Source organism: Odontomachus brunneus, unplaced genomic scaffold (genome assembly GCF_010583005.1).
Source record: "Odontomachus brunneus isolate Ranch 3 - 2012 unplaced genomic scaffold, Obru_v1 Obru_scaffold_078, whole genome shotgun sequence".
Taxonomy (NCBI): domain Eukaryota; kingdom Metazoa; phylum Arthropoda; class Insecta; order Hymenoptera; family Formicidae; genus Odontomachus; species Odontomachus brunneus.
The window spans coordinates 630521-655740 of record NW_022639528.1 but is presented as its reverse complement, the minus strand read 5'-3'; the positions used below and the strand labels follow the sequence as shown (position 1 = coordinate 655740).

Sequence of the window (25220 nt, the reverse complement as noted above, 5' to 3'; positions counted from 1 at the left end):
GTTCAAAGTGAGTGAAAAATATTTTCACTCGAGGCGTGCCAGTCAAAATCGCAGAAACGAATGTTTCACTCAAGAGCTTAGAGTGAGTTCTGACTCCATATGAGTGAATGTTCCAGTTGATTAGAGCAGGTATATCCGTGTAACGGTGGAGCAGATTCACTCAGATTCATTCAGATTTACTCTTCAATTTCAAGAGAAAACATTCACTCCGCAATTAAGAATAAAGAATTCACTCTGTATGCGTGAGTAATCACTAAAAAATTCGAGAGATTCAATGGCCACTCTAATTTTCAAATGAAATTTCACTCCAAGAAATTTAGAAACGAAACTTTTATCTTTAACCAACTCGAAAAGAAACAAAATAAATGCTTTCAAAAATGTTGAAAACTCTAAAAAGTATGAAACAATTTTGAATCAATATCCTATCTACAATCTAGTATCTATGATCCTATCCTAATATTCTAATGATGTTAACGTGAAATAGATTTGAAATTAATTAGGTAACTAATTATATGGCTGAAGGAGACAAATGATAAAAAAGATATGATTGTTGTTGATTTCATCAGCCAGGTTTTTCGACTTATAATATTGTTATTTTAATATTTAGAATATTAGGATAAGATTATAAAGACATACGTTGAGAGAAAAAATATCTAAGTAATAAAAAATAAAAACTGTGTCCAGGAGTAATAATAATATCTATATTCATATAATATAAAATATTTTTCAAAAAAGAAAATATACATTTTCTAAAAATCTTAGCTTCTCACAAAAGCAATTGTTTATTCCGTTTAAATAAAAAAATCTAGATTTAAATAAATATGTTACTACCCCCACCGAATAAATATTTTTTAATTATTATTTAAATATTTCTTTCTCTCAAAGTCTAATAATACTCAGAACATGTTTCAGAACTATTTTATGCTTTTTTGGACTTTTGAGGTTCTTTTTCATTACTTCACTCTTTGATCAACAGTGTTTAAATTCTCATTTGCGCAAAATGGTCGGCTATTCGGCGAAAAGTTCTCATCGACTTTCATCCCTAGTGTCCCGTCATTACTCGCACTTTTCAGAGAAAGCATCGATACTCGAGAGTGACTCTAATAAATAAATGCATAACATAAATGACACATAAGTACCGAGGTTCTCGCGGCATCACGCACGGAAAAATGGCAATGCGGTACAAGGCACTTTGAAATCGTAGACCGGACAGAGGACACCCGCGCGTGTGCGTGCTCGGCGGTGAATGGCGGTGGCACATCGCCGAGGCTCACAGTGCACGTGCAGTGCTGCAATCGTCTCTCGCGGCCGCGCGAAATAGCGTTGCATTCCACGGGGGAGCGTAAAACTGCGGGCTGCTAATTGCGGCAGAGAGAGATGGTGGCGGAACGAGTTTACGGCGAGCTGGACGAGAGTGTCCTTGCAAGGTTTTACCGCGAAGCGGCGCGATAGAGCCAAGAGATAGCGCGATCGCGATCCGCGCAGCATGCGGAACACACGCTCGCAGTGACGAGCGAAAATGTGTGACGCTCGTCCGGCGCATGGCCGGACTTCTTGCCGCTTCTCGATGAAGAAGAGCCCGGTGCTCTCTCGCGCCGGGAAATGTCATAATCGCGACGCGCACGCTGTTTCGTCGTACAACGTCGTTTACCGCTCGCGGCGGATAGCCGCGCGGAAGAGCGCCGAGGAGAAACCTTGGTAGACTCGCGTGGTTGGCACTTCTCAGGCATTATCGGCGAAGATCAAGGTAGACAGCGCGCTTTGTACTTGCGCCGACGCGTGGATCTCGCGGGACTCGCGATTCCGCCGTATGAAGGACGATATTGAGAGCGAGGACACCGAAGAGTTGAGAGAAACGATGGAAATTGACAGGGCGACGTGATACACGACGCAGGGGCTGCCTAACGCCACATGGTATCAACGGCGTGTGCATGGAACATAGACCGAGATATCGATTGCTCGATTAATAATGCAACGAGCTGGCGAAGCTCTCCCGTACCTCCGGCGGCGACATAACCAATGCTACAGTTAGCTGGTTCGCGACGGCTCGTCTCTCAGCCGAAGAAACAAGTACCTCACGTCGACGAGCGAGTGCAAGAGAGACAGGCGCCTCTTCTCCCATATCGATCGGGTGAAAGTAACAATGAAGACCTTAATGAAGTAATTAACGATCGATCGCTAAGTCACGGTTCATGAGGGATGCAGCAAGCCTTTAGCTTCTTGCCCGAAGGTTAAAACTGTAACGCAGTTTTTAGCAAAAGGTTTCTCCGGCGCTGTCAGAATAATGTTTGAAATTAGGGATTACGGGATAGTACGAGAAATGCCTTTTGTCAGAAATTACATTACGCGTGAAAAATATAATCTTATCTTTAGTGGAGTTGTTTTCTAACGATAAGTTAAGTCAATAACTGTCAGCTTAAATATTTTCGAAGCAAGGAACAAAGGTGATCTTCAGGTTTTTGAAACTATTCTATTGTACTTGGAACAGAGTTTCTCATAGCGTCTTTTTCCTGAAAGGAACAGCTTCGAAGATCTTCGAAGGTTTGCCTTTTGCTTCAAAGATGTTTAAGATGATAACAGTTGTGAACTCACCCTGTAAATAGCCTCGAGAGGCTTCTCTCGAAATGAAAAGAAAAATATTCTAAAACTAAGTTCGTCTCTTGCATGCTTTCATGCTGAGAAAGCATCATTCTACCTTCCTTCGGCGTATAATGAGCAATAAAGAAAGAATGGTGCTTTCAGCATAAAAGTATGCAAGACGAACTTAGCCTAAGCACAATCTTTAACGTTAGAGAAATTTCATCTTTTAGCTGCAATACTTACTCTTGTTTTTAATGAAACTTTCTTCTAATAAGCATTTTGCCTCAAGTTTACATATTCCTCTTTATTCAAGAGGAAAGAAGTAAAGTAATATTTATATTGAGAGAAAAAATATCTAACAAATACTCATTCAGAGTGAGTACTATAATAACATATTTACTCAAATTTACTTAAGTCTAGATTCTTTTATTTAAGTAGAATAAACAATTGCTCGTATGAAAAGCTAAGGTTTTAAGAAAATGTATATTTTCTTGTATAAAATATTCTTAAGTAAAATTACTTCTTCTTATTTCTTATGTAAAATTTTTCATATTATTATTTATGTGATTAGTACCAACTGAGTATTTTTAATTTCTTAGACATTTTTTCTTTTAGTGTAGTGGATTTCCGATTAATATTTCATTTCATTAAAAGAGGATCACTCTTTCGGTAAGAACATGAGATCACGAACATGGAGTCACAAAATAGCACTTTGCCACTAGAATTTCTTTTTGGAAGTCTGAATATCTTCCTTTCGATTTTAGAAGATTTTTCTTGATACCGCTGAGGATAAAATTATATTTTTTTGGGTATACAATTTTTGGTCTTACAACAAGAAACTGAAGACTAACTATTGTGTAAATCGGGACTAATCTAACGCGCACTGAGCACCGTTCCCCTTTCTTTCTTCCATCGCGTGATTCCACGGACGGGCTACAAATCACTCTCGATAACCGATACTTCAGTCATAAATATGGGTTCAGGCATCAAAAAGATAACCTCGATACTGAGGGGCCCTTTGAAATGGCCGGATAGGGCAACACGTTATCAGCTAGTATCGAGAGATATAAGCGCGTAACGCGCTTGTCAATCGTTGCGCGTCTGGCGGCTCGGTCTCGATAACATAAGAGTGTTTATCGTCGAGTTAGCGATACTACCTCCTCGCTTGCGCACGTGGCGGCAAGCGCGAATGAACTATCAGTCGCAGCAGAAAGGGAAGGAGGCAAACCCTCCTTCGCGAAACGAGTGTACTCGAGATATCGTGAGGATCAACGCGATAGATGCGAGGTACGAGAACTGCTGCCGCCGCCCCGGGGATTACGCGAGTGAGGCAATAAGGAAACGGAAGGACCGCGACTCGAATCGATACGTCGCTACGCAGTGAATCGTGCATGAGTGTTATACAGCAAGGCCGGCGACACGGAAAGATATGGTTATTGATCAGATCGGCAGATATCTGTAGTGATACCGCGAAACTGGAACAGCCGCGGTATCCTTAAGCTCGAGAGAGTAGTGGGAGGGGAACGTAATACGAGAAACTGTGTGCGCATGAAGCGTCCGTCTCCGTTCGTCCAGACTAACGAGAGAAACGCGTCTTGCTTCCCAGATAGACTTCCTGATGATTATCACGAGACAATCGATAATGGAACCCTTATAAGTTTTTCATTATATTTATGAAGTAAATACACTATACTATGTATATACTGTACGTGTACATGCAAATATATTATGTCGAATTATTTATTTAATTATTAATTAATTATTTCATTGACATCACATAATATAAATTTTTTGTTGTATCAATGCAGCAGCAAGTTTGCTGGAAGTTGCATTTAGATTTTCATATTACACTTAAAATGTTTGGGACAAATTTTCATAACTCTTATCGCATTTCTCTTTCGTATTTCTATTTCAGATCATTTTATGTGTCAGAAGGGACTGTTGAATTTCGTGAATTCGTTCGTTGAATTTAGCATACTTATAGCTGCTGTAAAATTTACGCACATCGGGGTTGCCTTAGCCTCCGTGTGACGGACTAAAAACCCGAGATGACGACAACGACGACGATGGTGATGATGATGATGGTAACATCTGCTCTGACGTGACAAACCGAAAGTAAATTAAGCGTGCGGGCATGCGCGACAATGATAGACGTGAGGAAGAAGAGCAAAGCCGGATGAAAATTTGGACAATAGGGGAATCTGGATCTTCTCGTGCGCGCAACATAATATTAAACTTATTCTTCTTATTATTGTTATTACTGTGGAAGCGTGAGTGCTAACAATAAAACGTGATTACATGGCCGTAGGTTACCCGGCTTTATTATAGTTCGCGTCTGCTGTAAACTAGCGCGAAATTAGATCGTGTCATGCTGCGCAGAAACAAGCGATATTCGCGAGACGGGAGATTGCGAGCGACCTGTCGCTGCTGGCAATGGCGGAAGTCCCTTAGGAAGGATGCACCGCGTCTTTCCCCAAGTCTTATCTTCTCTTTCACGCAGAGTCCTCTCTTTCTCTCTCTCTTTCTCTTCCTCTCCCTTCCCCTCCCTCTCACTCTCTCTCTCTCTCTTCCCCTCCCTATGCAACGCCCCGATTCGATCGATCCCTCACCTTCCAGCGTTCGCGTTTGGATTCGCCTTACGGAACACGAGCGAGCCCGCCTCTCACCGCAAAGAAATTCCGTGGACGCGGAAACGAGGGTCGCGGCAATCCGAGAAACGACGGGCCGAGCGAATTTCCCTTCCAAACATCCGAGGATGTTCCCTGGGTGTCCGATGACTCACGTGTACGTATGATAGAGCGCTCGGGGAAACTCACCGCCGTTCATTCAATACTTCCCTCGTAAAAGGATCCCTCCCCGAGGCGAATACGCGAGATCCCAGATTTTCCCGGAATAATTTTCCTAAATTTCCCCGAAATTAGAGAAAAATTGAGCATCGAGAAAATGCATTGAGAGAAAATATCTGAAAATGAAAACTTATTTATTTATAGTGTATATATCGATAACATTATAGTGTATATATCGATAACATTATTTACTTAAATCTAACTTCTTCTACTTGAATAAAATAAACAATTGCTTTTATGAAAAGCCAAAATTTTCAGAAGATATATATCTTCTTATTGAACAAATATATTATTAATATTTACTGAATAAATATATCTTTTATTTCTTAGATATTTTTCCTCTCAACGGGCATGCTTTCACAAGATATCGTCCTTATTAATAAATATCATTAAGTAATCTTCAAATTTCTTGAAGTGGAATCTCACAAATAAAAAATATCTTCACTAAAAGCAATAGTGAAGATACTGTCACTCGAAATCGTCAAAGTGAATATTTTCTCCAAACTTAAAGTGGATTCAGACTCAATATGAATAAATGTTTCAGTCGATTGGAGTGAATATGTTTCTGTTACGATGGAGTACATCAGATTCACCTTCCAGTTTCGAGAGAAGATATTCACTCGACGATTTCGAGCAGAGAATCCACTCTGTACGGAAAATCACTCCAATTCGGCGATCACTCTACTCTTCGCGTGAAATTTCGCTCCGAGAAATTCAGAAACTATCTTAGCAATTATACTATTAAATATCTCAGCAAGTAAACATTGAGTTAAAATCTTACAAAGACCAATCCATTTGAAGCGAGACACGATTTTATTATACAATCGCAGTCTTATAAAGGTCGACATTTAAATGGCTCCATTTTTAATCGCCTACGTTGCGAAGATTCTGTATGTTCTATCGGACAGACATTGCCATGTGAGGAAAAAACCGACTCTAAATTAACGTTTATTATTTAAAATGTCATTTCTCATTTTCGGCTGCTCGCGCGAGGCTGCTTCACCTGTGTGTACATCTTCCCACGATAAAACGTCCACGGCGTAGTCGTTCCGAAACGGAATCGATAGTCGCGGAATAGAAAGAGCGTAAGTGGCGGTTATATAATTCTGAATTATTCACCGGCAACTCTTCATCAGACGTCCAGACGTGCGCGCGAGCGCGGCAAGTTTCTCGAAATTCGTTGACTGGGTGAAGTTTGCAGGCGAAGAGCGATGCACCGCGCATCGGGACGGTACTCGAGTGTCGCTCGATAAAGAAGCGCTGCCGTCTCGTTGCCCATGGCGATACTAAATAATAATGATACTACCCGACTATTTCGTACCACCTTCGCGGAGGAGCCACGGACCGTAGCCGACGCTCGGCAGGGCGATTAAAGACAATTTGCACGGAGCGACACGATAGCCTCGGCACGCGAGACACGCGCCCGGAAACAGATATTAAGCCTTCCGGATCGCTGCGTGCCGTCCGCACCGCAGCCGCGACGGTACGCCCGGTTCGTCGTGAATTCAATGGACGATCTCCTTCGCGTTGATACCCGACGAAACGCGCGCGAACACAGCGCGGATGGTTCCTTGAGGAGGACCCGAGCGATGAAAATTTTCGCCGAGAGATTTCGTTATTCTCAATTAGAATTTAGGTTGGAAACTGCGTTCTCCTCGATCCCGAAGCAGGTCCAACGCACTCACTAACGTTCACAGTCGTGGACGTATATGTGTAGAATAGACCGGGCATTGCTATAGATGGAATAAAGCCAGAATTAGCAAGAGAGGACAATAGAGAGTAAAATGCTTCCCTTGTCTCTAAGTGTCCATTTGGCGGGAAGAGTGAAGGAGAAAAAGCGATTCAATGCGTCCTCTTTTTCTCTCATTATTTTTCACTCTCTTTTTTTCTGTTATTTCTTCTACACCATTTCCTTTCTGAGCTCGTGCTAATAGTCGTTACTTGAAACTTGTCTCACATGAGATACTTAAATTAGAATTTAATTTAATTTAGTTCAATTTAATTTAACTGGTTTAGTAGTTTAAGTAGTTTAGTAGTTCCCCGTACTAGTAGTTCTCACTTGTCTCATATGAGATGCGCAGATTTTTAATCAGAATTAGATATTCAAGTTCTTTAGAATTGAAGAACTTGAATTATATAATATATAGCATTTAAACGTGTAATCGCGATTCAACTGAAACACTCATCTAATTTTGAACTCAAATCTGAGCATCTCACTTGAGACGATTTCAAGTAATAACTATTCATAGGGATTTTAGACTAATTATTATTAATATTTGTTACTTAAAACTTGTTTCAAAAAAAGTGAAATACTCAGATTTTTATACAGAATCAGATCCAAGTTTTTCAGTTGAATTACGATAAACATCATATTTACAGTTGTGATTCAATAGAAAATCTCTCATCTAAATTGAAATTTAAGTATTTCATTTGTAACTTGCCTCAGATGAGATACTCAGATACTTTTAATTTAGAGTTAGATACGAATCTTTTATGAATCTTTTGTTAATCTTTTCTGAATCGCGACTGCGAAATGGAATGTCGCATATATTGTGTGATTCAAGTAGAAAACTCCAATCTAACTCTAAATTCATATCCGAGTATGTCACGTGGAACAAGTTTGAAGCAATGATTATTAACTATTAACCTATTCAATTGAAACTCTCATTTAACACTAAATTGAAATCTGAGTATATCACTTGGGACGAGTTTCAAGTAATGACTATTGCTACGGATCTTAGAGTGTCGCGCAACAGAGAAAGCATTTGACTCAGCGTATATCTGTCCTTCAATCTTGTCATCAGCCGTCCCATATAACAGTGCACAGTCTAGTCTGTGATCGCGAAGTATTTGTGGGACACCCTGTATAACGACACCGCGGTAGACAATGACAGCATCCTTAATCCGATAACGTCATCCCGTACGAGCAACTAGTCCTGCATATCCCATATTTTACGCCTCGCACGCAACGAGCCGAAAGATCCAGCCGCGTTAATCCATGGACAATGTTGCGATATTTGAATTACAAATGCGCGACGCACATGCAATTTGGCTAGGACGTACGTATCTTCGCGCGAGGATCTCATTCGCATTTTCGACCACAATGACAGAGACGTATCGCCCGTTCTGAGATTATACATCAACGCGTTCGCCGGCAATATCGCTGCCACTTATTCATAAGGCGATTATTAGACAATAGCGGCGGGGAGGAGGGAGAAGAGCCGAGACACAAAGGCGAACGATAGGAAAGCTGTTGTCGTATGAATCTGCTAAATCAATAATGCTCCGGAATGCGTCAGCATGAGATATCGTCAGCATGAGATACGCCACTTTGGTGTCTTTTGAAAAATCGTCCAACAACAAGCAATGACTGTATGATAAAAAATGTATCCACATTGCATTATTATTGCCGTACAGTGTGCACCTAAGAAAACGCGAGGAAAACGAGCCGTCGGTCTTCCACCGTTCCTACCATGTGATTAATAACCACATATCTCGGAAGGTCTTCCAGACCTTGAAGAGTTTAATCGACGATCAATACATTCCGCAGGAAACGTATTTCAAGCGTCCCACATCATCGACGAGATCGGCCGAGGCAGACTCCCGTGATCGAAAACAACGCTGCCAACGCGCTGGTTTGAGCGTACGTTCAAAGATTTCACGCGCGAATCACAGCTAGATTCGAATTCTCTGACTAGGATCTCGTTTCTGTTGCGATATTATCGTAGAAACGCGGTGGAAGCGACGCGATTCTTACGCGCCGTAAGAAAGTGCAACATATATCCGCGGAATCGAATCGAAAGGTTTGCAATTCTATACTTTTACGGCTGGCACAGTAGAACGTCGCGGTGGAAGGTGCGAAAGATGTGGGATTTTCGCGAAAAACTGTACGAGCCCGCGGCACAGGTGTATCTTTCGATTCGCCAAACCGTTCGCAATTTACATAATTTACATAATTTTATGTATACACAGTAAAAAGCATGTGTTCATGTTGAAATCGATGCGTATAAAAATATTTGCGTTAAACTTTTGACATATTGCGCGTCAATTTAACATAATGTCGTTGTGTTATCTCTCGTCGTTGTGACTCTTCTATGTATCGAGTTCATATTCATCATTTTTGTAAAAGTTAAAAATAACACAATTCATACGTAACGCATATATGGAGAGAATATTATAGTTTCTTTTTTCATATAAATTCTTTTCAATTTTATCATGCTTTTAATAGTGCATAAATAGACGACTGGACAGTAAGATCCATCTCGCTGAAGAACATTTCGCAAATTTCGTTAGAAATATAACAAATTTTTTAATAGCACTTTTTTTCATAAAATATACGTAGCACACATGAGATGAAAGCAAAGTCGACAGAATGTCAACTGACTATTCCTGGCTTATAAAATACTGTAGCAATTTTTATTACAAAATTTTCGCCGTATACTTTCCTAATAGCATATTTTATACGCATAAAGTGTACAAATTCGAGTGGACTAAAATTGGGACGTGTGTGAGATGTGTAATTGAATTTAACACAAAGTTTTTTTGCAATGTAATCATCTCTGGCGTGGAGAAACGCGGTGAAATAAAGTTAACTAGATCGACGTTTGCAGGAGCGAATTTAAACTTTACTCCCGGTAAATTTTATAGAGATTGAACCGACACACACTTATTTCCAGCCACCGTGTATCTCTCCTTCGTTCTCTTCCGTTCTCTCGTCGTCTCGTTTCGATGCACTCCATATTCGTTCCATCGCTCCCCGCCGACTTGTTTCGCTCTTCTTCCTTTTGTGGCGCCTCCGACGCCGCGTTACGCACTTTCGCGATCCTCCTCCTCCTCTTCCTCCTCCTCCTCGACGGAGGACGATCTCGAAAGAGAAAGAGCTGGCTTGCTCGTTCGTTCGCTCGCTCACTTGCTCGCCCGGTGACGAGAGTAGGACGGCGACGAAGTGAAAGGAGGAACTACGGGAACAAAGGGACGGAACAACAGAGTGACTCGCGGAAGTGCGGGATAAACCTTTTCGTTCATGCAAAAATCGATCGCGAACTGTTTCAAGCTCCGAATTAAAAGCACGCAATGTAGCGAATTATTCGCGCGCGAAAAGTCGCAGAGAAATTAATAGAATTAATATTACGAGATTAATTAGATATTGTTTTCCTATCTCGTGAGTTTCAAATCGCATGCGTATAGTTTTTAATTATAGAAAATTATATAATAGCTATAATTTCATATCAAAGAGCTGGATATTAATTGATCAAAATTTCCTTTGACTAAAATTAACAATCACAATTAATCAATCGTTGTGTACAACATCACAAATAATTTTATTGACTGATGAAATTCATTATTAATCAATCTTATCAAAGTTTGATTTATTTATTTCTTTAATTTATTTCATTGATCAATGAAATTACTTACGATTTTATATATAACGATTGATTTATTTTGATTATTAATTTTCTGATTATTTTAGTCGAAGAAAATTTAAAGCATTTTATTTAATTTAAAAAAATCGATTAATACTCAACATTGTTTCGTGTAATGGAATATTCTATCAGGCTCCTTAAAATCTCAATAGCAAAGGTAACGTATATATTACCAGATAGATTTTCATATATTCAAATATATTGTGTATTGAATTAATTGTTAAATTTACATCATACAGTAATATAAATTGTTTTGCTGTATTGACAACAAATTTACTAAAAGTTATACTCAAATCTTCATATTATATTTAACATGGCATATTATTTGGGGCAAATTTCTATAATTTTTTTCGTATTTCTATTTTGTCATTCTTTGTCATAAGTATGAATGCAATCAGTTATAAGGGATTCAACGTTGCTGAATTCCGTCATTTAATATGCTTCAAGTTACTGTAAAATTCACGCTTATCAGTTTATTCAAGTTAACAAACATTCCTTTTTCATGATTCAATGGCTGTTAACGAATTTTTTTCAAATAATTTTATATAAGGTCTGTTCTTTTGCTCTATATTTCTGCACTGGTGCCATAAGTTAGAGTGAAACAAATATATATTTGTCTCACTCTAACTTGTTGCACCAATGCAGCAGTGCAGAGGAAAAGAACAGACCTATAATTTTATACAATTAGACCGAATCGTTATAATCGTTTCTTTAGCATTTCGAAAGTTTCATTTCAGAAATCAAGATCATTTTATATGCACGCGAAATTCGTCGTGTATCTCTGACATCGCAACGGCCAAAGCGAAGGGCTGCTTTTGTGCACACGTTCGTGAGCGCAGCGAGTACACGAAAGGCGCCACGTCTCATTCATATTTCCCTTTATTAATAAGTCAGCGGGTATCTGGCTCATCGGAGTCGAGCATGAATGCCGAGACTGTTCCACATCGCGCGTTCCGGCTCGCGAGGCGATGACGTCGAATAGCGGCGCGTCATGTTTGCGCTCGTGTTGCGCCGCAAGTGTACCCCCTCGTAAAATACGACGTGTATCATACGATATCCGGTTTCGGATACCGTATACCGTGCACGCTCGTGCCACCCTGTGGATCAGCTCGGTTGAACCGGTTGAACTGTGATGGTCGTAGATCAAAGTAAAAAAAAAGATAAAAATTTGAAGAATCTCTTTTTCTCCTACTGTACGTGTACCGAGAGCGTCCCGGTTAATAATATATCGGAAAAGCTGTCAAATTCGTGAAAGGCGAGTCGAGTTGACAGGTTTTTGCGGTGATATTGGAAGCGATTTCGCGGGCTCGAGCGCGATTCCTCTGGACGTCGTTCTCGCATCTCGGACTGTCGATTACGCCGACAAATCCCGATATCGTGATTCATTTGAAAAATAGTCCAGCCCCCACACGATGTTTCCCGGAAAAATAGCAACATTGACAGCTTTTCAGTCGCGGCACTCAGCGTTAATCCGGAATGAGGCACGCACTACGATTCCACGAAGAGCGAATCACGAGTTCGAGTTGAACCTTTACCCGGAAAAGCACGCGGGATTCTATAACTGGAGCAGCCCACACATTACGCAAAAGTGACTCGCGCAAACAGTCATCGCCGAATTTTTACCGAATAGCCGTTAACAAGGAAGTCATGATTTTAACGGGACTTCAACGTGCGATTCACTAGCAATTTATTCGCGGGGATTACGCAATCGTCAATCAGCGTGTATTCTCGTAATCGTGATAGCGAAGTCGTCACACCTAACATTCACTTCTCTATGACGAATTTATTGATTTTGCACGAAGAGAATATTATAGTGTTTCTCATCATATAAATTCTCTTCAATTTTACTGTTGTTAGTGATGCAAAAGTGCATTGCCATTGAAATATATATTGCCTTTAGTCGAGGAAAATTTTAAATAATTAATTGATTGATGAAATTAGTTATTAATCAATCTTAATTACTATATAATCAGTCATACCAAAGATTGATTAATAATTAATTTCATCAATCAATTAATCGATTGAAATTTTCTATGACTGAAATATCGGCAAATCAGTAATCAGAATTAATCAATCGTCATGTATAAAATCACAAATTATTTTATCGACTGATGAAATTAGTTATTCTTAGTTAGTCCAACTTTTTCAGTGTATAATCAAGGACATCTAAGTTTGACTAATAATTAATTTTACCAATCGATTTAATTATTCTTGATTACGTGCATATAGTATATGATAATTATGATGATCGACTTGGCGGATATTTTAGTCAGAAATAATTTCGATTAATACCCGACACTGAACTGTTGAAGAGAAAAGTGTAACACGAGTAATTCGCACTCGCTCACGCCGCTCCAATTTTCAACGGTTCATTTGCGCTCGGAGATGGAAGACTCGACGAATCTTTCACAACCGCGAAACCGGATACGAGAGGGGGTCGAAGGAGCTCGCGCGTGGACGAAATAAACGTAAAGTACGAATGCGCGGCTCAGTAGGTCGTGAATGAACGATTGTCGGGATGTATCGCGTGCGCTCGCGAGCTCTCTGCACGGACAATCGAGATACGGCGCGGACAACGCCGGAACACGCCGCCAATCGTGAATGACTCTTTGTCCGGGGCAAGGGATCGTTCTGGTCAACGATTAATTTCTAGGAGAAACAAGAAAGAAAGTATCTCCGCGGACGCGCGCGCACTTTGCCGCTGCATGCGGCCACTTATCGTAAGACACAAGCGAGATTCGTGTCCATCTTCGACGTCGTCGAACAATCGACGCCTTGAATCGCGTGTTTCCACTTTCCAACAAGAATTTCCCCCGGGGGAACAAACGCGTCCGTAAATAAATTCCTCCATCTTCTTCCAAATACAAGTCGCCGACTCAGCTTATCTATCATCACGTATGTTCGAGAGCTTCAAACATTCGAAGAACGAGAACGGATGCATTGGTTGTTTATCAGATTTTTCTCGACATTCATCGAAAAATTTCTCTAAATTTCAAATTTTCTCTAAAGCGGCCTATATATGCATGAAAAAAATTATTACGTTAACGTGGGGCTTCCATTGATCATTGCTCACTATTCGTCTGTTATTATTTATTGTTCATAAGTTGAAATTTTAGCCTTACTTTCGAGCGAAACCTTCCGACACCTGCATATTCTAAAGGATCAGTGTACGATTTATACACACAGAAACAGAAATCTTGAAGCTTCCAAATGACAGAAAATGCGCAAAATACCACCTGTAGGTTCTAAAGAGGACCTTTCAACAAAGTTAGTAGGTTAAATAGAATCATACGAAGTTGACATAGGCTTCAGAGTATCAAAGTAGATGTTGAAGGTCTGCAGGAGCCAAGAGCACATTCTGATATGACTTTGGAGGACTCTTGCAGCAACATAGTACGAAACATCATGCGTAGTTGTATGTGCGTGTGTACATACGCGAATACTAATGCACTAATCCGTTACACGGATGCAACGGCTGGAAGTTAGTAGAGCTGGGCTGTATTTTCTGTAGTGTCTGCAATTTTCATATTTTGCCTCGTGACATTACATTTGCTCATCAGACTATTTTTTCAGTCTTTGTTATAAATATGCAAAATGCAGTATAGAGTCAGAATTTGCAGTTAAGTCCTTCAAAATTTATAATATATTAAAATATAAGCTCATACTTTCTGCAATCCATATTTAATTACTTCGTTTTTCATTTTTATTTTTCCAAAAAAAAAAACACTGTACTGCAATGAAGACAATTCTGCTGATTACGAATATCATAATTACAATATGATTCTCTTTTTAATTTGCTCAAAAAAAATGAAAAATGCCTTTGCCAATTTCGTAGCTCTCCGTCAGAAGAAGTCTCTCCATTATGACTCCTGCAGGACCTTAAGTGAAACGTTGAGGGTGAAAGCGAGATAAAAATTTCGCGACTCGGATTCGATGAAGAAGTTATCTTCAGCGTACAGACACACTCGGCTACTCGAACGGTAAGAATCAATGCTCAGGTGTAAAGCGACTCGATGGAGAAACATCGCGCCGAGGGGGAGCGAACACTCTGGGGGGTTGCGAGTCGTGCGAAAATGGCGGCGGCGGCGGCGGATTTAATTGCGGGACGCGGGCAGCCGCGCGCCGAGAGATAAAAGGAAATATTTCAGGGAGCGCGATCCAATGTGTCGCGGGGCGCGATTCTGCATTCGCGCGGCGCGCATCCATCTCCCTCGAAGAATTTCCCCAGGCGCGGCAGACGAAAAACGAAGAGATCGAGAGCGGACGGGCGAGCGGGACGAAGGCGATCGTGGAATACAGGAATAGCTGCGCCATACGCGGACTACCGTCCGCGCTGTACCGGGTGTTGGCCGCCTCTAAATATAGAATTTCGATCGCGTTACCCGCGACTTGACGAGAGTCGCACATCCGGCCCAGGATCCTGTGCGCGACTACGGCAGCCTGCCATCGCGAGGGAGCATCGACTCTCACCGGCTGTGTGTGACGCAAACGCGATCCTATCGGACGCGGCGACCGCGATATTGGCCACACATCTTTGACGTACGACTCTTATTGGATTCTAGGTACGACCGCATGCGCGCTCATACTTCAGAAAACGTCAAATTTCTGCTAAGCTGTTCGGTTATAACCGATGTCTCTCGCTCGCCTTCATCTGTGACTCCAGAAGGGGATGACGTGAGTTACTTTTACTTGTACCGAAAGCCTCTTAACTTTCCGTAGACAATCATATTTTCTGGAACACGTAGTAGGTTAAACTGGATCTGTCCGACTCGGACAACTTTGTTGAAATTTAATATTTTTTTAACACATTTTTCTTCAGGAGATATGGAGGAGTCTTGGCTACAAGTAAATAACGCGACAAAATCAAAATTTGTAAACAGAAATTTGCGCGCTACATTCAAACTTTGTCGAGCCCTTTACGAAAGTTGTAAGCGATCGAATATTCGTTCGGGTTTCATAGACCTAACGCAAAGAATTATGTTCCCCCTCTAATATTTATTTTATTATTCATTGAGACGGTTTTCACAGCTTTCTTGTGAGATGTATAAGTAAAAATTGGTAAAAGTTGAGCTACTTTTACTCATATCTTACTCCTCCGTGTGCAATTATATTTTCTAGGACACATAGTACAATCTAAGTCTGTCAGACTCGAGCAACTTTGTTGAAAATCGATATTTTGAAACACATTTATCTTCCAGAGATCTGGAAAAGTCTTCGGGAAAGTCTTCGGTTGCAAGATAGTTGTGCAATCAAATCAAAAGCTACAAAGAGATTTGCGCTACTTTGAAATTCTGTCGGATCCTTCACGAAAGTTGGCGAGCGTTGGAATATTCGTTTGGGTCTCACAGACCCAACATTATGCGCGGAGAGTTAAGTTTCCCTTTTAATATTTCATTCATTACCCGCTGGATACCACTGCTTTCTTGTCAGATATTACTTGAATGAGTAAACATTAGTAAAGGCCAAGTAGGTAGTAAACCCTATCTTAATCATAAGTTACCATTTCCTCTCAAGGCTTAAGGCTTTCGAAGTAAAAGTTACTCACTTGGGAAAGAAAGTTTGATTGGGGTTAACCAAGTTTCTGCTAAAATATGAACAAATCAGAAATTTTAATTGAAGCTACCAGAATTCTGTTCACGTTAACAAGATTTCTGATTGAACTGAACAGAGTTCTGGTAACTTCAACCGGAATCTCCCGGTTCTTCCAGATTATCCCATTTTCATATTTCAGATAATCCAACCAGACTTCAGTGCGTGTTGCCTTTCTAAAGTTAGCAAAACGGAGCATTCTTTTTGAATCTTTAATTATCAATTTACGCGTATTTCTGGATACAATAACATGGAAACTGATCTCACAATGTTTCATTCTTACCCCCCAATAAACCGCCACGCGCTCGTTCGATCGACACTTTCTACTAATTACTTCGCAAAAACCCCCACGTGAGTAATATTGAAAACATTAAGATGGCGGCATAAAAGTGAGTCTGACCTCGCTGCTCAATTTCCTCGGGAAGGAAGAAAGGAAGGAAGGAAAGAGAAAGGACCTCTTTTTCGAGTGGCTGTCGTGCGCGACTGTGCTTCACCCCAGCGACGTTCCTTAAGGGGAATTATGCATGAAGCACGAAGTACAGAGAGTATCGCTGCGAGGTACGTTGACCCTCAAATCAATATTTCTATTAGGCTCCGTATCAGCGTCCCGTTCGTAAGGTCGCGTTTGTAATCCTGCTCGCTTCCTCTCTCGCTCCCTCTCGTTTCCAACGTCCTCGACAGTACCCATCTCCGTCCCACTTCCTCCCCCGTGGCTCGCTCGTTCTCACTCACCGCTCACGCGGTGCGTTTGCACGAATGTCCGTGTTGCGTGACGAGCCCGGCTTCGAACGCAGCCGCAAAGTCATAGCCACGGTAGAAAACTCTTCGGCCAAGACCACTGACCTTTCCTCCTCTCCCCGTTTCAGGATATGGAAACGTTTCGAGATCGGCGCCGGGGACTTTCTAATCCGAGGATATATCGCCGCCGCAATTTTCCCGCAGCCGTGGAAGACAATCGCGATCGATATCGGCGAGCCGCGCAGACATTCTCTCCTTTCGATCGAGTGTGTTCGGAAGAAAACGCGATCGACGGGAGGGGGGAGAGGAGCTACTCTTTCAAACCTTTTTTTATTTGTACAGAAAATATACTGTGGCATTATCATTTGCTACTCTGAGCGTCTCAAATGCCCCCGAGTGCAGCAACCTGTCGTTGGCTCTCACACACGAATCCTCACGCGATCGGGAATAATGCAAAGAGACCTGCACAAGATGTGCATAGAATGCAAGGGGAGATATCTGGCATACACGCGGTCTTTCATATCGAAATACTATCTTCGCGAGTTTGGGAACCATTTTTCTCGTCCGCAGCAGAGAGCGACTACTTGCACAGGAATAATGGCGCACGCAACAACGAACAACGTCAAATCTATCGCATCTTCCCGCACTTCTTCGTACTTAGCGCCCGTATATCCTTTGTCTGCTTTTCGAGCGCGGATATCTAGTATCTCGAAAGGAAGCGCGGTTGATTAGCGCGCCAACCGCTTGTGTACACACGTAATGCGCACCGCGGTTACGCGTTGATATACATAAGTGAAATCCGGATATGTGGGTATACATATGGTTGGCGAGGTTACCCTCGAGTCGTGTTTTCATGCACTCGCATACGGCAGTACATATTACGCAGATACACACACGCATAAATTGCGTCGGGCTCTCAATGTGCGATTATCGAAACGTATCGACGCCGTTTGGCACTCAGAGCGCTCCCTGTGCTTCCTCCTCGCCGAATAATCGAATCGGCACTCAAACTACCGTTCGAAACCGTGCGTTCTCTTCGCGTGAGCTCACGATACATTTTATTCAACGCGATTTGGGGACGCAAGCCGGGATCTGATTCGAAAGCAGCGGCTTGAAAAGGTCGATAAGGGAGACTGCGGTATATTCGCAAAAGGGGTAGGTTCGCAAAATGCTCTGTTTGTGTATCGCGAAAACAACGGTGTAAACGAAATCGACAAAATGTCGGAACATTTCCCTGAGCTTCATTGAAACTGAAAAAATATTGCGATTAAAAAAGAGAATGATCTGAAAGCAGCTGAGTGAATTTTCAAACGTCTCAAAATTTAATATTTTCCATTAACATTGAACGGATAAACTTAAGTGACGTGTTGTTCGTTAGAGTGAAGTCTTTTTGCAACCCTTAATGCACGTTTCTATCAATGTCGATGAAACTTTAACCCGAGTTTTTGAATCTTTGTCCAAATGGAGTTTAAACTCAGGTTAAGCTTTAATTGACGTTGGTAGAAACTTTGGGCATAAATCAATAACGAAGAAAGTGATTCGCTGTCTCCTCGGTCACCGATGCGAAGTTCACGGCGAACTGTTCCGGACGAAAATTGATTTCGCCCTCGGCACATACACGTGACTTACTCGCGATCGCTGGCGAGGTTGAATGTCCGTCCCGCGTCGAGGCGCATTCTTTCGGTTCCAATCAATGTTCCGGCGCATTCCTGGCCATATTTGGCCACCGTCGGGCCTTACCGAAGGGTCTCTCCCCGCGGCGCGAGTAACACGAACATTTTATCCTCGCGGAGATTCCGCGCGGCCGGCTCTCCTCCACCGCGGATAAATTATTCCCTCGTCCGCGAAGGAAGAGGAAGCGAGAGAAGATGTCTCCCGCAAGATTTCGAGCCCGAGACTTAATAATCAACGTCCGACGATGATCCCGCAATTATCGTCGAAATTTCGCCGAGGCAGGAAAGTCTCGAGACGTCGGAGACTCGCGAGAAAGCGCGCGCGTAACTCGGAGATGCATGCATCTCGCTGTGAGCGACTCGACAGGACGTATTCCGTAAACGGGATACGCGCAAACAGTACCCTGTCCCTCCAACGCACGGGGACAAGCGCGGGGACGAGCTGGAGATCCTTCCGTCGAGATGGTGACACGTGAGTGGAGCGGACGCAAAGTGGGTCATTGTTGTAAGCTGACTGAAGAAGACCCGCACACAGGCACACGTGCGCCTACATATACACACGGAGGAGAGTCAGGGTCGCGTATAAAAGATCGAGAGGGATCGTCGATCTCCAGCAGGCGAGCGTTCACGCACGGACGAGTCCGTAATAGCGCAGAACGATCGCGGACAACCTGCGGCGACCGCGGCAGAGAGACAAGAGGAAGGGACTAGGAGACAAGAGAGAGTAAGAGAAAGAGAGAGAGATGAATAGGTGGATAAAGCAAGAGAAAGAGAAAGAGAGAGACGAGGCAAGCAGGCACAAGAGGGAAAGCAGATAGGGAGGGACCGTTACGTACGTAACTGCACTCCAAATGCATCGATCGTATGCGGTGCAAACGCTGTAATCGGATTCCCACGCAGATCACAGCTACCTCGGGCATTAAGCGAATAGTGGGATTAGCGACGAGACCGATCGCGGTGTACTCGATCGTATAGTATAACGACGTGTCCCGCTCGTGATAATCGTGGCGCGAGAGCGCGCGCAAATGTCGAGCTGGCCCGCCACCGAATTCGCGCTTTTATTGTGCGAGAAAGAGAGAGAGAGAGAGAGAGAGACGCACGGGTCCTCGTATCTTCAATTAGCACGGATTATTCTCGCGTGTGTCGTTTTATTTCGATATCATGCCACGTATCGAATGAAGATTTACGTCAGAACTCATAAGCATCAGCATATGAATATTTGGACGGAACATGTACTAACAATTAAGACAAAGAGGTGTATAGTTGGTTGCCAATCGATTTGCACAAGTGGTATCATCAAATGAAGTTGCTTGCAAGTAGTCAAAATTGAAAGCCACTGTTGGTGTGCAATAATCGATTATGACGTAAGAGTCGAAGTGATGGTATAGAATGTGAGATTAGTAAAATTTGGAAGGAAGAATTTATTTTACATTCAGAGAGAAAACATTTTCATGTATTTATAAGCTTTCAAAAATACTACTTTAGTTTGTATCGCATATGTCACAGTTCCAGCGCAACCTGATATAAAACTGAACATATCCGAAAAAACACCGACGGAATTACTGTTAGTGTCAATAATTTTCTCTTTACTGCTATTTAAACCTTCCCCTCACAGTATGCTTCATCCAAATCAGTGTTGGGCAATTAAATCGATTAAAAGTTTCTTTGACTAAAATAATCCATAATTCAAATTAAAATCACTCGTCATGTTCAAAATCACAAGTAATTTCGTCGATTAATTTTATTTACTTTCATTTAATTTTTTATTTATTTATTTACGAGAATCATTTACAATATACTAAATTAATATAATCAAAAATAAAAAAAAGAAATAAGCTATAAAAAAATATAAGAAGTATGAAAAGCAAAACAGAGAACGAGAAGAGAGAAAAAATGAGAAAAGTAAAAACTAAGTAAATCTTAATGAATTAATCGGTAAATTTTAATCGATCAATTGATTCAGATATTCATATTTAAATGTTATTACACGTCGATACTCGTATCTGCCACTCGTTCATGAATCGTTTGACGTGGTATTATTTTTCACGCTTGCACAGAGAACTGGCGGGCAAAAAAAGAAATTCGCACGACGGAAGACACACGAGAGGCGGTGTTGAAATGAATCCCCGATAAATTATAATTTCCCCGGGAGCTTTCGTTTCGCGGCAAATTAATGTCGGGAATGTGGCGAGTGCATCGAGAGCATCAAGATCACGGACTTGCAAATTCCAACCGAGTCGCGTTACTCGCTCATTAATTCCGTCGTGCTCGTGGCGCGGATTTTCCGCTCAATTCACTTAATTAATCTCGCCCCGATCGAGCAAATAGCATAATTAATATGTCTCATGTATTATTCATTGTTGTAAATCTGATCGTTTACTCGCAATCGTGCGCCCGTGTTGCGCTCGTCGAGCAATAGATTTCAATCTGTGTAATGCGATATTCTTTAGAAATATACATCCACATTCCATACAAACTTTCAAAATAACATATCGTATGCACGAAGAGAATATATTATATAGTTTCTTCTCAATATCAATTTTAATCAATTTTAATGTCTCCGGTAATGCAGAAATGGATATATTTTTTTAATTTCTCTTGAATAATACATTTCGCTAGAAGCAACAAATTTTTTAACATGTTTCAATCCCTAAAATATAAGTAATGTAAATGAATTTAAAGGACAGTCAATTGCTGCGGAATATCGATCTATTCCTCGATTATAAAATTCTACAGCATAATTTTTACTGTAAAATTCTATGCATGCAGAATAGAAAGTAACTTGTCCTCCAAATATTAAGTGGGAGCTGAAAGATTTATTACTGTCATTGTTATTCAACTACTCTCGCACTAAGTCTTGCGTTGCGATCGTCGAATGTTACATTTTTAATCTATGCAGCATATATACTCTCAATGTTCAGCGCACTATATATAAATCTTTCTAAAATATAAAATAACGTATCGCATCTAATTGAATGTATTTCTTCTTCAAACAAAGGAAACATTATTGTTATTAAGTAAGAATTGAAAGATTTATTATTGCGATCGTTGCTCGGCTATTCTCGAGCCGAGTCTCGTTTTGTGCTCGTCGAGTGCTAGACTTTAATTTATGCAACGCAGCAGAACCCAATGTGTTGAGTGTCACATATAAATCTTTCAAACATACGAACCAATTCATCGTATTGAATTGAGAGCAACTTATCCTTCACATAAAGAGAACGACAAATTATTGTCCGGCAAAAGTTGAAGGATTTGCTCTATTGTCGCTGTTGCTCGATTATTCTCGCTCTTCTCGAGGCTGACTTGACTTCAAGCATAAAAGTTTCAAAACACACGGGCGACTCGTAAATATCGTCTGACCTCAGCTAAATGTCGCACCTTCGCGCTTTTAAGTCTTATGAGTCAAATATGGCATCGAGGGTAATCGAACTCGCATCGACCGTCTGGTCGATGATGTCAGAAGACGAGTACGAAAAAAACGACACAACGAGAGAGCGCTACCGCGAGACGGGAACGCGATGTCGGGCGCGAAAACGCCGCTATCTGCGCGACGAAACGATCGCGGCTGCAAGTGTACGCGAGATAAGCCTCGTCAACATAGAAAATAGTCGTCGGACGAGCTTTATCAGTCGCGACGTCGCGCGTGTAGACGGCAAGTTCGGCGCGGAACCGGCTGTGCGAACGGGAACCGGTACGCCGACGATTGCTAAAGGTGCGTTCAAGCTTCCCTCGAGTATGTCACAAATGGCGCAAGCCGTGAATATTTCCTGCTATTTCAAGTCGACTTTTCCAGGACGGCAATATATATCGACACGCTGCTAACAAACAAGCGTTTGAAGGCGAGTGAGATTGCCCAAATTAATTTTCACGCGTAGAAATACACTGACAAAAGAAGTATCTAAAAAATGGAAAATAATTATTCGGTAGGCACTAACAATATATTTACTTAAATCTAAATTTTTTTTTATTTAAACCGGATAAACAATTAATTTCACGAAAAGCTGATGTTTTAAGAAAATGTATGAATTCTTATTTAAAAGAAAAATATTTTATTTCAAATTCGACTTATTTTAATATATCTGCATTTAATTTTTATTCCCAATTTTAATCAACAGTCTTTTAATTATATCACTTGTTTAGCCCCAGATAAATTATGTGCAACGAGTAAACATTAAATATTAATTACATAGATAAATGGGAAATGACAAATGAAATAAGTTAGAAATGACAAACTATTTTTTCCTAATTTGATTGTTATACTAAAAGAAAAATATGTAAAAAGTGGAAAGTATTTATTCAGTGGGTACTAATAACACAAAATCTACATTTATTTGTTTAAACAGGATTAAACAATTGCTTTCATGAGAAACTGAAGTTTTAAGAAAATGTATATTTCCTTATATGAAAAAAATATTTTGTTAGTATGAGTGAATACGTTGTTAGTAACAGCTGAATAAATACTTACTATTCCCTAGATATTTTTTCTCTCAGCGTAGATAACGTCGTTCTGCTTTATTATTTAAGCGGACAGCTCGTGCCGATAGAATTCATAGGATTGCGTCGACGGTCGCGTAAAGGCGCTTTACGAGCTTCACCGCGAGAGAGAAGACGTAAATCGCTGACAGAGGAATTCAATTGTCGTAATAGTGATGTAAACCGTTCCACCGTGCGCCGTCAACGAACCGACGAACATTCATTCATAGACCGATACTCGCGTGGCGTGAACGCGCCTTAAGTGCTGCAAGTGCTCCACTACCCGAGTACACGTTTTACGCGCGCACCTGATCCACGTGGGCGCCGCGATCATTTCGCGGCGCCCACGTCTTCGATATCTCGTGAAAAATATAAGGCTCGCACGAGCGAACAAGCGAACGAACGAACGAGTGTGTCGCGTGCGATCGCCGTGCCAAAACTGGCGAAACGCCAGATTTCTAATTTTGAAAGAGCGCCACGCGAGTCCGATTCACGGTGTCCCCGCGGATTAACGCCTGACCTGGATAATTTTTTCTATTAACTTGACATTACGCGTGGTTCTGTATCCACATTATTCGACAGTGTTATTCGAGCGCGTCATGCTTTTCGCCGGCGAATTTCTCTCAATTCGCGGCAACAACACTGAGAAAAATTTTATATCAAATTTAACACATTTCATATTTTATATCAAATTTAACACATTTCACATGTCCCAATTTGTCCATTCTAATTGTTGCGTTGATTTAATAACAAAGTAAATATGTAAACAATGTAACATAAATAATATGTCGAAAATTAACAAAATAAAAATGTAACACTTAGACACTATTGTGTTATTTTAACATTTAGAAAAACGATAAATTATAAGCTCAACGCGAAATAAGTTTAAATAAAACAAAGACAATGTGTTAAATTAACACACGGGTATACAAAAAGTTCTACTACTTTCTAATTTTTAATAGCAGGAAGGCTACAAATCTCACCAAACATCCATTCTACCTGACAATTTTGTCACCAGAAATTTGACACAGCTTGCTGACATGCTATACCAGCAGATTAACGGCAGAAACCAAGCAGCCTGGAACCTGTAACAATCTGACGGCAGATTGGCAGCAAAAACCGAACAGACCCGCGCAATTTGGCGGCAGAACCTGTTCAGTTTCTGCCGCCAATATGTCGTCAAATCATGTCAGCAGGTCCTGTCGCCAGAACACGAACTTAGTGCGGACACAGCTGGTTAAGTTTTTGTTGGTTTTGTTGTGTAATTCTAATCAAATTTGCTCCAATCTACCAGCATACTGATATACTAACATTTTGCTTATTAGATGTAACTTAGGTTAGTCTCCATTACACAAGTGTTGCTTAAAGCAACAAATTGGAAGTAACAAATTATAACGAGCCATTTATTATGGTTACTAATAATTTCATGAAATTAGAAAAACTTTGTCTCTCAATGAATGATCGAGAAATACGAAATCCGACGACTTCCAGGAAATAAATTGGTTCAAAACATGAAATTGTTTCTTAGTAGGAAACGAACTTGAACGTGAAAAGAAACAAAAAATATTCACGTCGCAAGATAAATCTTGGAGGTAGAGTTTAATAATACCCGACACACAGTCTAGACATCCTCTTATCGACAATTTGTCGATAGAAGCTTGTCCGATATCGCCTGCAGTATCTTTTCGCTTCGGATTTGGCTCGAAACGTGGCCGCTGTGCACCTCATATACGTTACTCGTTAAAGTAGTCAATATATTGGAGTTTAAGCTCTGACTCCTGCCCATATCGATCTTGTAATTTCCGAGTTGAGTGCATCGGCATCCTCTCTGCCTCTCGAGAAATAATGCACCACAGTACAAGCGTAAATTTAAATCATAAACAATGCCAAGAATCTCA

General features: G+C 41.1%; 1 protein-coding gene across 2 annotated transcripts in view; it reads right to left on the bottom strand.

Moving 5' to 3' along the window:
- LOC116847477 (amyloid beta A4 precursor protein-binding family B member 1-interacting protein-like) overlaps positions 1-25220 on the bottom strand; it is a 199324-nt gene that overhangs the window by 143739 nt on the left and 30365 nt on the right. The window contains exon 1 of one of the 2 annotated variants that reach the window (XM_032822509.1): positions 2824-2842. The exons of the other annotated variant lie outside the window; for it this stretch is intronic. The gene's annotated coding sequence lies outside the window, so the exon portion shown is untranslated. Of the gene's footprint in view, positions 1-2823; positions 2843-25220 lie in introns of those variants that run through there. 2 annotated transcript variants of the gene reach the window in all.